This window comes from Trichosurus vulpecula, chromosome 3 (genome assembly GCF_011100635.1).
Source record: "Trichosurus vulpecula isolate mTriVul1 chromosome 3, mTriVul1.pri, whole genome shotgun sequence".
NCBI classification, from domain to species: Eukaryota; Metazoa; Chordata; class Mammalia; order Diprotodontia; family Phalangeridae; genus Trichosurus; species Trichosurus vulpecula.
The window spans coordinates 339,515,313-339,531,917 of record NC_050575.1 but is presented as its reverse complement, the minus strand read 5'-3'; positions in this window follow the sequence as shown (position 1 = coordinate 339,531,917).

The following is a 16,605-nucleotide window of genomic DNA, read 5'->3' as shown; positions in this document are numbered from 1 at the left end:
TCCAGTCTCTTGATGACCTTGCTGAGATGTGTTTATACTGCACTTCATGTATAATCTGACTAAGGTAGGATGCAGAGGAATATTAACTCCCTTGTTCTAGATACCATCTATATCTTAATGCAGTTCCTTAGAAAGCTTGAATTTTGTGGTTATCATTTAATGTTGAATTTTTAAACTTACAATCCTCTAAACCATCAGTTCTTTCCCTCCTCTCTTTCCTTCAGAAATATTTGTCTAGCCACATTCTGTAGTCGTAAAGTATATATACATATATATATTATATATATATATATATAAAACTGATGATACATATATGTGTGTGTGTATGTATATGTACATATATATGTATATAAATACTTGGAACTTTATTAGATTTCTTATTCAATTTGGCTATTTTTGGCTTCTGGTTCTGTCATTCAAAATCTTAACCACAATCTCAAATTACATAATTCCAACTATTTTGGAAACAGCTGTGACAGAATTTCAATTAGGTCACAAACATTAACTGTTTATTCTTGAGGAATTGGAAAATTATTGTGAATTTTGTGATAAACAACAACTTTGAAGTGAGAGTGGATGGTAGAGAATTAAAGAATTTATTGTTTAGAATGAAGTTGAGAAAGAGGGTATCAGGAAAATAAAATGGGGCAGAGTTTCATGGGGGTCAGTCCTGGTGCAAGAGTCATGAAGACCTGAGTTGAAATCATGCCTCTGACATGTTATCAGCTATATGACTGAGAAAATTATTTCACTGTTCTGAGCCTCAGCTTTCTCACCTACATAATGGGGACAAAACCGAAGACACTCACCTCACAGACTGTAAGCATCAGATAAACTAATATGTATAAATACTTTGTATGCTTCAAAACACTGTATAAATAGCCTTTCAAAGCAACAACTCATATTTACACAATGCACAGAGTTAACAAAACATTTTAAAGCCTCTCTATATTTTACCTTTACTTCCAAAATTCATAACTTTTGAAATAATTTTATTTTTCCTTTGAACTATTTGACCTCTTTTCTTTATAATGTAAAACATAGATGAAGGAAATTCATAATATTGTTTTCAATAGTGTATTCCTCTACCTAGAAGCAGTATGTGTTACCTTTGTTATCAAAAGGCTATTTTTATTAGAAGCTAGGTGGTACAGTAGATAGAGTTCTGGACTAGAATAAGGAAGACTTGAGTTCAAAACTGGCCTTGAACACTTACTATGTAACTGTGGACAATTTAACCTCTGCTTACATTAGATTCCTCATCTTTAGAATTTGGATAATAATAGTACCTAGCTCACAGGATAGTTGCATCAATGAGTTATTTGTGAAGTATTTGTCAAACCTTAACATGTCATATAAATGTTGGTATTATTTGTTGCTGTCATCATTGTTGTATTTCAGTGTATAAATACATCATTCATATTAGATCGGAGCACTCTAAACAGCGCATATCCTTTCACCCAGCTATATCACTGCTAAGCCTACATCTCAAATAATCAAGGAGGAAAAGTTACTATTTGAACAAAAAAATATTTAAATCAATTGTTTTCGTGGTGGTAGGGAAAAAAAGAGATATAAGAGATCATATCAATTAGGGAGTGACTGCAAAAATCTATAGTACATAATAATGTGATGTAATACTATTTTCCTTTAAGAAATTAGGGCAAAGCATAATTTCAAAGAGATGTACAAATCACTCATATGAACTGCTGATAAGAGAGGTGAATGAACAGAACCAGAAAAATAATTTATACATTAATATCAATATTATGGAAATGAGCTATTTTGAAGACTTAAAAATTCCACATAAGCAAAACTAGCAGAACATACTGTATAATGACAACAGTGATGTAAAGACAAACAACAATCAAACTCAGAATTCTGATCAATGCAATAACAACCAATAATTTTAGAAGTTGTCTGATGAAGCACACAATCCACCTCTTGATAAAACAGTGGTGGTCTTCGGGAGTAAAATGAGATATTTTTTTCACTTGGCCAATGATGGGATTTATTTTACTTGACTGCATTTTTGCTACAGCTACTTAATTGTTTTTTTCTTTCCTTTGGGGTGTGGGAAAGGAGAGAAAACATATTTCTGTTGATTAAAAGATAAATGTAATTTAGGAAGAAACAACACTAATTTTTCATTAGAATTATTTTTACAAATGTCACTTCACTATTTCATATTTAATATAAAGGCAGGCACTAAGTTGATTTTAAAAAGTCCCTTTAAATTTTATCTTCTTTTTATATTCAATATGTTGGCACATTATGTATTGTTTCTCCTGATTTGCTAATAATCAATTGCAATGGTAGAGATTAAGGTAGAATTGGAAAAAAAAAACTGATGATTGTAAAATTCCATCAAAACTAGAGAAAGCTTGAAAAATAGTTGTAGGATTTCTTTCCGTGATTTTTTTTCACATGTAGTATTGAAATGCCTTCTTGAGCAAAGAAACAACTAGGAGCTTAGTTGGCCTTATGTGTAAAGAAAGTGGCTATATGTATATACGGGTTCACATGTATGTATGTGTGTACATGTGTGTGTGTGTGCGCATGGGTTTTTAGGTCCTTAAATACTCCCTAATTAAAATATCCTGGGAAGGGTGTTAATATCATAATTGTTATCAGTCCTCAATAATATGCCAGGTTTTAATTGACAAAGAACTAAGACCAAGACCTCTTTGGAATGGAACTAAGTTGATATAGGTTAGTTGTATACATGTGTATGTATATATGTACATATATATATATATATATATATATATATATGTGTGTGTATGTGTGTATATACACACATATGTATATGTGTGTATGCGTGTATGTGTGCATATATTCACCTTAGGGTTGACCAGGATGAGGAGGAGTATTGGTTTCCCCTTCTAAAACTCATGAATATAAAAATATTTTGAAGCAATAAGTACACGGGAAACTTTGGTAGATGTTAAAGTAAAAATTAAGAAATGACAATTATAATTCTATACACTAGTCCCTATGAGCATAAGGATTCTAGACAACCATCCTGTCTACAGAGTAAATTACCATTTAGAAATGTTGTCAAAGCCTCGGGCAATTTCTTTACTAAAGTGATTATATGTTATTATGTAAAAGTGAATAATTTCACCATTTCCTCCATTTAAATCAAAGCCATTTTTGCATCATTATTTAGAATCACGCTTCTATATAGTAGCTTTAATCTGCAAAGCATCTTATCCACTTTACAGAATCTGAGCACAAATAACTAGCTCTAGACAAGAATCAATTCCACCTTTCTTGAAATGGAGCTGGCTGGCTCTGGTACTGAAAATATAACAGCAAATCTCAGCAATCCAATGCAGAGTGAATATGACAATACAAACAGTACCACCACCACCACTACCACCACCACCACCACCACATACAAATAAGAAAAACAATGATAATAACAATAACATCTCATTAATATATTGCTTCCTTGTCTCCTCATGGTGTTGAGGCAACATTTGATTTTCAATTATTGTATCAATTAACCACCAGATTTGTCAGATCCCAACAACCTGGTGGGGGTGGGGGGGAATAGACTTCGATCATGGGTCCATCAATACCCTATGTACGTGTCATTCAAGGATACCCATGCCTAAGTTCAATGAAGCCCAGCACCAGAAGAGGTCCTCAGGAGAGGACATTTTCCTTATGGGAACTCATTAAGGACCATCTATAAAGACAAAGATAAACCTGTTTCTTGAAATCTGCGTGAGTAAAAGAAGTAAACACTTGTAAAACATACTCCATGGATCACTGCTCTCCTCATTGTGAATATTCCTCCAAACAATGCACACCATGGCCCATCTTTTTCTGTCTGTCTTGTGCAGCTTGTTCCTTCCTCAGGATTCTCCTTAGGGTGTGTGGATGCTCATGGGCTCCCCTAGCTGTCTACTGTCTACTCCCAGCTTTTGCTACATCATTGAGTGATTAAGTATTTATTAAATTCTTATGGTATCCTGGGAGCTTAAATATTAATAATTCAAAGAAAAAAATAAAAATAGTTCCTGCCCTCAAGAATCTTGTGATTCCTATAGAGAAGACTACATGCAGAAAAGTAGGTATTTTTGTTGATGTTCAGCTGTTTTTCAGTGTCTGACTCTTCATGACACCATTTGGTTTTTTTGATAAATGTACTGGAGTGTTTTACATTTCCTTCTTCAGCTCACTTCAGATGAGGAAACTGAGGCAAATAACATTAAGTGACTTGCCCAGCATCACTCAGCTAGTATGTATCTGAGGTCAGATTTGAAATCAAGAAAATGAGTCTTTCTGACTCCAGGCCTGGCACTCTACTTCACCACCTAGCTGCCTAAGTAGATATATATAACATATATATTCAAACAATAAACGTATTAAGTATTTACTATGTGTCAGTCACTGTGCTAAGACTGTTCCTATTCTCAAGGAACTTGGAATTAACAGGGATTGAAGAAGACTTCCTATAGAAGGTGGGATTTTAGAAATGACTTAAAGGAAGCTAATGGGGTCAGTAGTCAGAGAAGATGGGGAAGAACTTTCTAGGTTTGGACAACAGCTAGAGAAAGTATCTGGAGCTCAGAGATGTAGTGTCTGTGGAGCATCCACAGAGCAGTGTCACTGGATTAAAGAGCACATATCTGGGACTAAGATGTAAGTAGCCTGGAAGGTGGGAGGGGGATAAGTTATGAAGGACTTTGAATCCAAGCAGAGCATTTTGTATTTGATCTTAGAGACTAATGCTTCATTTTTCTCAGTCATATCTTTCTTTCTCTGATGACATTTTTCATACCACTTCACATAATTCTTCATTTGTTATTCATTGCAGCCTGCTCTCATCGGCTATATGGCTCTCCATTGTTATTTGAGTGATCCTCAACTTCAGTTCTTTAGAGATTGTCATAGTTGATGGCTCATAGCTTTAAATCACAATTTTCATGCGTATCTCATACTATTCTCATAACTATAATAGAAATATTAGTAGAAAAGGCAATGCCTGGGGTAGGGAATTTATGGTATAGGAATGTAATAGGATAATATTACACTATGAGAAATAATGAACAATGATTAATATGATGAATTTAGAGTATCATTTATATAGGATCATAGATTGTTAGCTAAAAGAGAGCTCAGAAGTAAGGTAGTTAATCTACCCCTACACTTTACAGTTAAAGAAAACTGATAACCATGGAGGTTAAGTGATTTGCACAATGTTACCCAAGTAGTAATAATTAGAACTAGGATTTGAATTCCTAGCCCTTTGATTAAAGAGCCAGTTGTTTTCTCATGGCACCCAGCTTCCTCCATTAACTGGTGCATAACAACATTTAAAAAAATCCCTCCATAACATATATAATAATTATACCGATACAATTTAAAAATCATTAAATTAGTTGAAGTATAAATGAAAAAACGAATATCTCAGAGAATAGATAATGAAACATTTCTCTCTCCATTGTATTGGTGAAGGGACAACTAAGACCAAAACATTGTACTTGTCACATGCTGCAAATACATTGCATATTTTGGCTTAATTCTGAATTTTTTGAACACAGGAAAGTGGTCATTCAAGGGTTGGAGGGGGTGAATTGTCATAATCCAGAAATTACTATGATATAGAGATATAAGCATCATAATATTTTTAAAAGTTAAAATACAATATTAATGTACAAAATATTTTATAAACTATACATATAATATTGGTGATTCCACAAATGCGTATATTTTTCTTACACTCTGCTACCCAGTATAAAATAGAGGAAGTAGAATACATAGTTAGCTAGTAGTATTGTGTATAGAATGATGTTTATGGAGTCAAGAAGACTTGATTTAGAATCTACCTCAGATACATCCTAGTTTTGTGTCACTAGGCAAGTCATTTGATCTGCCTCAGTTTCCTCATATGTAAAATTTGAGTGTTGGCTCAACATAATTGAATATTCCTTCCAGTTCTAAAATAATGATCCTATGATTAACTCAACAATATTTCTATATTTCTCATGATTTTAAAGCCTAATTATTTCAGTTGCTTCTCGAAGCCATCATTTCAGGTAGTTTACAGGAGTGGGAAGAGAGGGGAGGTATATTATACAAAATCAGAGACAAGAAAACTTGACTCAGAGACTTGCCTAAGGTGGCTTAGCTAGGACTCAGTGGAACCAAAGGTCAAACTGAGGTGTTTAGACTCTATGTTCTAGTGTTCCACATGCTATTATAATGGCCTTTAAAATGGGCAAATGTAGTTAATTTCTAATCTTTCAGGATTTTAAAAAAATGATTTCAGGGAAAAATTTGCTTATAAACAAGGAAAAACAATTTGATCTCTCAAAGTGCCTTTTCTATCTCTAAATTTTCTCCTTTCTTCCTCTATCTTTTCTTCCTGCTGTTCTTCCTCTTTCTGCTGCTGCTCCTGCTCCTCTAAAATGCTTTAAGGTTAAAAAGCTCAAAACGGAATACTTAACAGTAGAAGAACCATTAGAAATCTCTCTATTCCTGCACTATTCAATCATTAGCCACCTGGAAGTACAGATATCTCTTCCACATCATGATTTTCCCCATTGTGGTTTCAATATTTCATGAGTCACCATAAGAAATTAAATGGGAATTTTGGGGGGAGTTTTGTGGAAGCAACAGATGACATGTAAAGGTCAGCAGATGGCAAAGAAACAGTTTAGAAACTCAAAAATACATAAAATATATGTATAATAATGTATAATATCATCATATTTTATCTAATAACTCCAATGTCTTCTCTGGTACAAAGAGGGCCAAAATTCATACGAAGATTTTCCAGATTGCGGGGGCATTGTGCTCCTAACCCCCATGATGTAGAAAGGAAAACTATAAACTATCTTCAGTAGTCACACCCTATTCTCTCATGGCCATCTTCCTCACTCTACCCCATGCATGTCAGACGGGTGGAGAACCTATGGCCTTGAGGCCACATGTGGGTCTCTAGGTCCTCAAGTGCAGCCCTTTGACTGAATCCAAACTTCACAGAACAAATTTCTTAATTAAAATTTTTCACCCTATGCAAAATGTGGTGCCCATTGTGTTCCAATCCCTTCAACATCTGTCCCGCTGTCTTTGTCTTCCCAATTTCTACTCTTGTCTTAGGAGAAATCAACATCATGTGGATGATCTCTCAAATTTTCTAACCTCCCAATTCCTTAGTTTCCTTATGTCACACTTATACCTCTTTAGGCATGAGGTTGAGGATGAAATCAAATAGAAATATTCATTTGGTTTCTGTTCTTTTTGGAATTTCATATGTAGGCCTGCTTATCCTTGGCGAGTAGCCTCCCTGTTTTGCATGCCTCTAGAAACGCACAGGACAGGCATGTGACAGGCTCCCATCAAGAGCTCAGAAATTAGAAAAAGCTTCTCTACCAAACATAATCATTGAACCTATTTGACCCTAAGGCTCACCCCCTTTGTTTTTCTCCTGAAACCCCAAAATGAAGCTGGAAAGTATGATTTGGGCAGTCTCCACCCCCACTTTGGTGTCTGCAGGTTCTGGATGTTTGTGTTTCATGGTATTGACTGCATTAATAATAAACCATTTACTCTACTCACCAAATTCTTAATTCAACCTTTCTACTAGGCTTTTTCCTCTACCCCTTTTTTTTTTAACTCTATTCACTATTTCTTTGCTTTATAACTTGCTTTGGTCTCCAGTGTGTAAGATTTTGAAAGGCAAACCTTTTTTGAGGGGGGAGGTGGCATTTTGGTGTGCTTTTTCTTTATCCAGTTACCTATATCTTTACAGCATAGTAATATACATATCTTTACTTCCATACAATCACCTGTTTTTACCTGTGAGTAATATATCCAAAGCCTGGAATCCTACCTTGACCCTCTCTGTCTCTAATTGATACCTACAGTAGGGAATTGGTATCTAAAGAAGGGAACTGTGACACCCTCCCCCCTTTCACTTGGTCAAATGAAAGGACAACCTGAGGATACAGTAAATATCAACTGTTTCCCCACCAAAAAATATCAGGCACCGAGGTGGTGTAGTGGGTAGAGTGCTGGGCTCTCAACTCTGGCTCCCACTTTTAGAATGTGGCAATTGCCACCCATACCTTCTAATCTCTCCACACACTTTCCCTGACTTTGTCTTTGAAGGGAGCTTTATCAACACATACATGGGTAATAGGGGGAAAATGAGTGAAGCCACAGTGAACCTGGTAGTTCAGTTTGTGCAGGACAGAATATATGGTGCTTTGATTTGTTTTCACATGGGAGGCAGAAGGCAAATTCCAGGTTAATTTTGCTTTTGAGAATTTTATCCAAAAGTCGCTAAATAAAAATAATACTGTTGTCTTGATTTATCTCCTAAACTTTTTTTCACTTAAAGAAAGCAGAGCACTTTGGATCTGTGATGTAAACTTTGTCCTTTCTTTTTTTTCCTTCTTTTTTAAATTTTATTTTACCAGAACACAAATACAACATGGAGAAAAGAAACTAAAACATATAATAAACTTAAATTTTGAAACTTAAATATAAAGTTAGAAAGAAAAAAGCATGTTATATGCATAGCAGAACATAGGAGAGGATTCAAAATATGTAACAATAAATTTTCATTTCAAGAAAGCCTGTATGATAAATAATACACCTCATGTTGAAAATTGTCGATCTTTTCTTTGCTTCCTTGTGTTTTCTTTTGTTCTCTGCTGTGCACTTTTTAACTTTGTTCTTTTTTACCCTCCCTTCAACCCCCAAGAAGGCTACAATGTAATTTAGATGTTTCATTATATATATATATATATATATATATATATATATATATATATATATATATATATATATATACACTTACAGATATATACATACACTTATACATACATATGTGTATATAGATATATACTTTCCCAAACATACTCCACTCCTGATCCTTGTTTTTATGTTGCTACATATCTGTGTTTTCTATCCCTCCTGCCTCTTCTACTTTACTTCTACCTGCTACATCAGCTTCCTATTACTTGCCTACCTCCCCCGTCCTGACCAACCACCCTGCCCTTCTATTACTTGCCTTACCCCTTCTAAGGATCCCTCCCCTATCCTCCCATTACCATTAATCTAAACACCCTTTACCTATTGCCTCATTCTACCCTCTAAAAATCCCTCCCTTATCTTAATCCCTCCCTTGTCCTCTCCCTGCTGACTATACCCCTACCATTTTATTTCTTCTAAATTTAGAAGACTTTTATACTCTTCAAACTATATATGTATTGTTCCCTCTTAAACCCATTCCCAATGAAAGTAGGTAACCAGAACTACCAGCCCTCCTCCCCTATCTAAATCCTCTGTATCCTTTCTTCCTCTTGCACCTCTTTTATATAAAATACTTACTGTTTTGTTAGCTGTTTCTAAATGGTTTTACTTTTTAAATTCATATCAGTCAGATTTATCCACTTCTTTCTTATGAACTCGACAATTATTAATAAGAATCTTAGAAATACATTTTATATTTCATGTTATATAAAAGGTAAACAGTCTGTCCTTACGAATCCCATATAGTCAGTCTTTGGTATATACCTTAGGTTTTTCTTGCTTCTTGTATGTCAAATCTTCTATGTAGTTGGGGATTTTTTTTAACAAAGTATTGAAAGTCTGAGGGTTGGTGAAATGTCCATTTTTTTCATTCAAGATAATACTTAAGTTTGAAGGGTATGATATTTTTGGCCAGAGCCTCAAGTCTTTTGCCCTTCGATATATTGTGTTCCAAGACCTGTGGTCCTTTAAGGTCTCTACTGTTAGTCTTGTGTAATTATAATTTTGGCACCATCATATTTAAATTTTTTTAATCTTGATGCTTTTAATATTTTATCCTTGAGCTGGGGGTTTCAGAATATTCCTATGAGTTTTCCTCACAGGATCTCTTTTAAGTGGTTTGTGATGTATTTTTTCTACTTCTATTTCCCCGCCTTTTTCTAATGTTTCAGGACAATGTTCTTTAATTATATCTTGTATTATTGTATCAAGATTCTTTTTTTGATCATAACTTTCAGCTACTCCGATTATTTTTATATTTTCTCTTCTTGATCTATTCTCCAAATCTGTTGTTTTTCTTATGTTTTACTTTCTCTTCTATTTTTTTTTTTTTGGTTTTTCCTCCATCTCCGGCATTTGATTTTTAAAGTTTTCTTTAAGATCTTCTATAAATTCTTTTTGGGCAAGTGACTATATGATGTTGCTCTTTGAAGGTTTCTTTACTTCAATATCCTCCTCTGAAGATGAACCCTGGTCATCTCTATTACTGTGATAGGTTTCTGTGGTTGGATTCTTTCTCCTCTGCCTGTGCTTTTTTTTTTTGTGGTAATAACTTGAGGTAATAAACTCCCTGGGGTATGGGAAATGGTGCCTCTTGCCCCATATCTTCAGTTATCCCTCCTAGCCTGGAACCAAAGCCAAACCTCCAACCTCCTGTAAGTGACAACAGCCAAGGGCTTTCTGCCCCACTGGGCGTGTGTTGGTTCCTTCTCACCCAGGCTGCTCTTTCCTGCACAGCTGGGTCTGGAATTCCTGGTCAGCAGAGGTTCACTCAATCTTCCTGGGCTCAAATGCATGACTCCCCTCACTATGCTGGGGTGAATAAGTTCCAGTGGCTGGGGCCAAGGCAGCCTCTCAGACCAACTAACCCCAGGGCATGTCGCTAGTTGTGTAAGAAGCTTGCACCTTGTTGTTAAAAGGGAACCAAGCCTGGAGGTGTTTACTCATCACAGGGACCAAACCTGATATTGGGAGTTTTCTTCATATCTTCTCAAATTGTCCCAGGAAGATCCTGGTTGTACCCCTGTTCTTCTTTGTCTCCATCCACACTTTGTTTGCCCCAAGGTGCTATTTTAACTCTTTTGTGGGGGAATATCTTGAGAGCTTGGAATTTTCTCACCTACTCCACCATCTTCCCATTCTCTCCCAACTTTATCCTTTCTAAATGTCAGAATGCCCAAAGGAAATATTGTCATTCTTTCCTGCAGCCCCTGTTCACAATCAAAGAGACATATCAACCGAAAGCTGTTAAAATATATGTGATTTTTTTGTATAATTTGTTGATTTGTTAAAAAAATACTACTTAAAATACCAGATAAACTACTTAAAAGATTATCCATCCATCCTTTCTAACAGAAAGGCAGGTACATGAAGCAGCCTGGATTTTCCACCAGGGGAAAGTTAACCAGCAATCAGATGCTCCCCATGATTGTGGTCGTCCTCTCTTCCCCAGTGAACAAGGGTATCAAAGGAGAACCCACAGGTATATGTTACTTATCAGATGTATTGCCATTACTGTTGCCATGGTAATTGCCCACATAGATTGCCACCCTATCTTCTGTCACTAGTCCTCCTCCCCCCTCAAAAAATCCCTCTTATGTAGTTTAAAATTTTTCTGCCATATCACCACACCAATCTTGGAATATTCCTTGGGACTCTTTCGGGGCAGGGGTGGGGGGCAAGGAGAAGAAAACAGCTCAGTCTTTTTCAACTATATTTCCCAGGAATCTAAATACTCAGTTTGAATCACAAAAGTCTCGTACGTTCAAATCACAAGAACTCCTTCACTCCACGCCTCAGTCACATGAACAAGAAATATCCTTCCATATCTTCCCATTATACATAAGTGTTCCATTTCCCTTGCCAACAGCTAGGATATTATTTGACCTATGATTTCTTATCATTCTATCTTTCTTCTCCCTTCCTAAACCTATATTTTACTGTCATCATTATCTCTGATCTATCCACTTATTAATACTTTCTTGGGAAATTAATTCTTTTCTAAACTCATTTTCCTCCCTTCTCAAAATTGACAATATAATCTATGAATTCAATTCTAAATTGCCATCAATTTTTCTCCCCTTCTTTTATCTCTGCTCATCTTTTTCCCAGCCACTACCCTGGATTACTCTCACCATCCTCTTCTGCTTCTGCTCACATGCTGGTGATTGAGGTTGGATGGAGTCATACTGTTGCTGACTGGGTACATTATAAATACCTAATTATCCAATATCATCTGGGACCTCAGTCAGCAAGACAATTCTTTCATTCATAATTCATTCCCTAATCTCACTCTCATTAGTGGCTAAATGGTACAATGAATAGAGTACTGGATCTGGAGTCTGGAAGGCTTGAATTCAAATCCAGCATTAAGCACGTACTAGTTGTGTGATGCTAGGCAAGTCACTTACACTCTGTTTGCCTCAGTTTCCTCAACTGTAGAATGGGGATTATAATAACATCTAATTCACAGGGTTGTAAAACTCAAGCAATATATTTGTAAACTGTTTAGCATAGTTAATTGCACATAATAGGCACTATATAAATGGTTATTCCCCCTTTTCTTTCCCCATAGAAGCCTCTCATGTACCGTAGTTTCTGTTACCTCCTATTCCCTTCGTACTCCCTTTGAAGACTTTGCATCTTACTTTACTGAGAGAATTAAGGCCATTCATCATGAACCCAATATTCCCATCTTGTCTTCATATCAAAACCCTTGATAACATGTCCCGCTCTATTCTTCTTCTTTAGCTCTTGATAATGAGTTCTACATTTTCCTTGCCAAGACCAAAATGTCTGAGGCTGGAGTTTGACTCAGGTTTCCTTACTTTAGTTGGACTACTTGTATTATTGCCTGACCTAGATGCTTAACCACTAGAGGATACTATTACCTCAAACTACCGTTTTGCATATATCTTCTCTTTCGAGCCAAACACCCCAAAAATGCTACTTCTTGTCTCTATTTCATCTACCCTCAATGACTTGACAAATTTTGTTTTCTCTCTTTAAATCTCACCATTTAACTGAAAATGTTAACTCCAAAATTACCAATAATCTCCATTTCCAAATCTAGTGGTATGCTGTTCACCCTCATTCTTCTTTTCCAGTTTTTTGCACTTGATTTTTGAATACTTTATCTGAATTTTTGTGACTCTACCCCTACTGGACACTACTTTCTCATTATTGACTTCTTGCTTTCAGCCTCTTTATTCATATGCTAATCTCTAATTTTGGTCTTTTCCTAAGGTTCTATTCTGAGTCCTTGTCACTTCTCACTATTCTCTCTCACTCTCTCTCTCTCTCTCTCTCTCTCTCTCTCTCTCTCTCTCTCTCTCTCTCTCTCTCTCTCTCTCTCTCTCTCTCTCTCCCTACATACCCATTAACAGATCTCAATTCAGTTATCACATCTATAAAGATAGCTCATAGAACTCTATATCCAGGCCTAAGCTCACTCATGAGCTTCAGTCCCAAATGACCAAGTCCAAATTAGACATTTCAAATCCAGAAATATCTCAAATTAAACGTATACAAAGCTGACTATATCTTTCTCTTCTGAAATGTCCCACTTCTACCCTTCTTTATTCAAATATACTACTTCTTCACATCATATATCCAAACACTTGCCAAATCTTAACTTCTTACCACGGCAACATCTCTTGAATCTGACCTCTTTTCTTTATTCTCACAGCCAGAATCTAAGTTTAGACCCTCGTCACTTCTCTCTTCTATCGTTACAATGACCTTCTAACTGATATCTCTGTCTCAAATATCTCTTCATGCCAATATCTCCACTGACTATGTACCAAAAGTTATTTTCCTTGTAAGCAGATCTGACCATGTTTCTTCCTCACTCAATCAGCTCCAAAGTCTGCCTATGACCTCTGAGATAAAACAAACCTTTTTCTTTTTTCACTTTAAAAGTTTATTATAACCTGGCACCTTTTGACTTCGCTGTACCTTATTCTATCTCTCATACTCCTCTATATAGCTAAATTACCTTTCAACTCCTTGATGGAGCCCCTAACATTTAATGTGTGCCCAAGAAACCTCTTAATGAGGGTGAAAGAGGAGAGTGTAAAAGCTGTCTTGAAGCTTAACATAAACAACAACAACAACAAGAAACAAAACTAAGATCTTGGCAACTGGTTCCATCACTTCCTGGCAAATAGAGGGAGAAGAAATGGAAGCACTGTCAGATTTTATATTATTGGGCTCGAAGATCACTGCAGATGGTGACTACAGCCATGGGATTAAAAGATGCTTTCCCTTGGAAGGAAAACTATGAGAAATCTCTATAGCCTACTAAAAAGCAGAGACAGCACCTTGTTAACAAACATCTTTATAGCCAAATTATGGTTTTTTCCAGTAGCAATGTATGGCTGTGAGAGTTGGACTATAAGGAATGATGAACATAATAGAATCAATGATTTTTGAAGTACGATAATAAAGAAAACTTTTGAGAGCTCCTTGGACAACAATGGAATAAAATCAGTCAATACTTAAATAATTTCAGGCTGTTCATTAGAAGATCATATATTGAATTTGAAGCTTAAATGCTTTGACCACAAAGTGAGAAAATGGGACTTATTGGAAAAGACCTTGATGATGAGAAAGACTGAAGGCAAAAGGAAAAGGGGACAGCTGAGGACAAGATGGATAGATAATACAATGAAAACAATGAACATGAATTTGGACAGACTTTGAGAGACAGTGGAGGATAAAAGAGTCTGGCATGCTATGGTTCATGGGGTCATGAAGAACCAGACACAACTGAATGACTGAAAAGCTACCTAATGATGTTATTATTTATTATCTTTGTATTTTTGTTTGAACTTATATATGTACCTATCTTTCCCATTAAAGTGTAAGCTCCTTGTGTATAGGGATTATTGCCCCAGTTCCTATTACATTGCCTGGTACATTACAATTGATTAATAAATGCTTATTGATTGATATTTACATTGGAAGAATCATTAGAACTCTTTATTCTCATGGATGATACAGGCTAAATCACAGACAGGGTTTAAAGACCTTGTAGATAATTTAAAAGTGGCAGGTCCACAACATGGCATTAATGAAATTTACAGGCATGGGAAGATATCATTAATCTTTTGACCTTAATAGGCTCTTCATCAGGCTTTTAAAGTCTTGTTTATTAGATTAATTATCTATCCATCATTTGAACCTCAGTTCAAATGTCACTTCTTCCATGATGCCTTCCTCATCTCTTGAAATTAAAATGGCCTTTCCTTCATCTTGATTTTATTTTCACTTCAAAAATTCCTTAAAGTATTCTAATTTTTATTATAATTTTCTTTATACACATCAATTCAACTCCTCTCCTGGACTATAAGGCCCATAAGTTCAAGGCCCATGTCTTATTTATTATGATATCTCTTATACCATAGCAAGTTGCTTTTAATAATTTGCATTTAGAAGGTCTCAATTAAATGAAATTTACCAAAATACTAGAGAGGGTAACCAGGCACTTCCACAAAATGTCTTGGTACCCTAGTTGGGGGTAGATAAGTTCCTTGGCTCAATCATGAGTTAGTTCTATGATAAGAACATTTTCTGTTCTTATTACAGAATTGCTTTTAGTGTGTTTTTTTTTTTCATTTAAACAGCCTGTTTATAGGAAAAGGCCACTTATTTACCCAGAGGGATTAACAGATCTGGATCCACCATAAGTACAATGGAGTAGAAATAGCACTAGATTTGAAAACAGAGAACCTGCGCTTGAAGTCCTAGGTTTAAATTCACATTCTACTGCTAATTACCTTTCTGGTTTTCATCAAAGTGCCTCACATCTCTCAGTTTTATTTGTAGTTATGGAATTCAGAATTGAGACAAGATGAATGAGGTCCTTTCCAGCCTGCAATTCTAGAATATAATGATGATATTTATTATGAAGATCATGATAATCATGTATTTTAATTGATGCCATGACTCAACATTAAACTCTTCTATGTCTCCAGTAAGAAAAACCTTGTTTCTGGGGAAGATAAACCTCTCACTCTGTGAGCTCCTTGTGGATAGGAACTATTTTTTTCCTTTTTTCTGTTTTTAGAAAAAGAAATTGATATTTGCTTTTTTCCAATTATGTGTAAAGACTTTTTATATTTTTAATTGAGTGTCAAATTCTCTCCCTCCTTCTTTTTCCTACCCCAACACTGAGAAAGCAAGTAATTTGACATAGGCTATACGTGTGCGATCATGCAAAAGATTTTTGCGTGTGAGTTACATCCTGAAAGAAAATACAAATAAAAAAAAAAAACAAGAAAAATAAAGTGAAAGAACGCATGCTTAAATCTGCATTCAGACTTCATCAGTTCTTGCTCTGGAGGTGGACAGAATTTTTCAACATAAGTCCTTCAGAATTGTCCCAGATCATTGTGTCACTGAAAGTATCTAAGTCATGCACAGCTGATTATCATTGCAATATTGCTGTTACTGTTTAAAATGTTCTTCTGGTTCTGCTCACTTCACTTTCCAACCGTTTATATAAGTCTTTCCAGGTTTTTCTGAGACATTCGGCTCATCATTTCTTATAGCACAAGAGTATTCTACCACAATCATATGTGACAATTTTCTCAGCCATTCAACAATTAATAGACATCCCCCCAATTTCCAATTCTTTGATACATGTTATGGTAATTAGGGTGGGACTTTTTTGTTTTCTCTTTTAGAATGTTAAGGTAATCAAGTACCTTTCATGAGTCTTGCCTTTCAAATATAATGGTAAGCAAAGTGGACTTTTTATTGTCTTTTGTTTCTTTGATTGAATCAAGAATCTTTGCCTTGCTTAAGAAACAAGAAAGCCTAGTT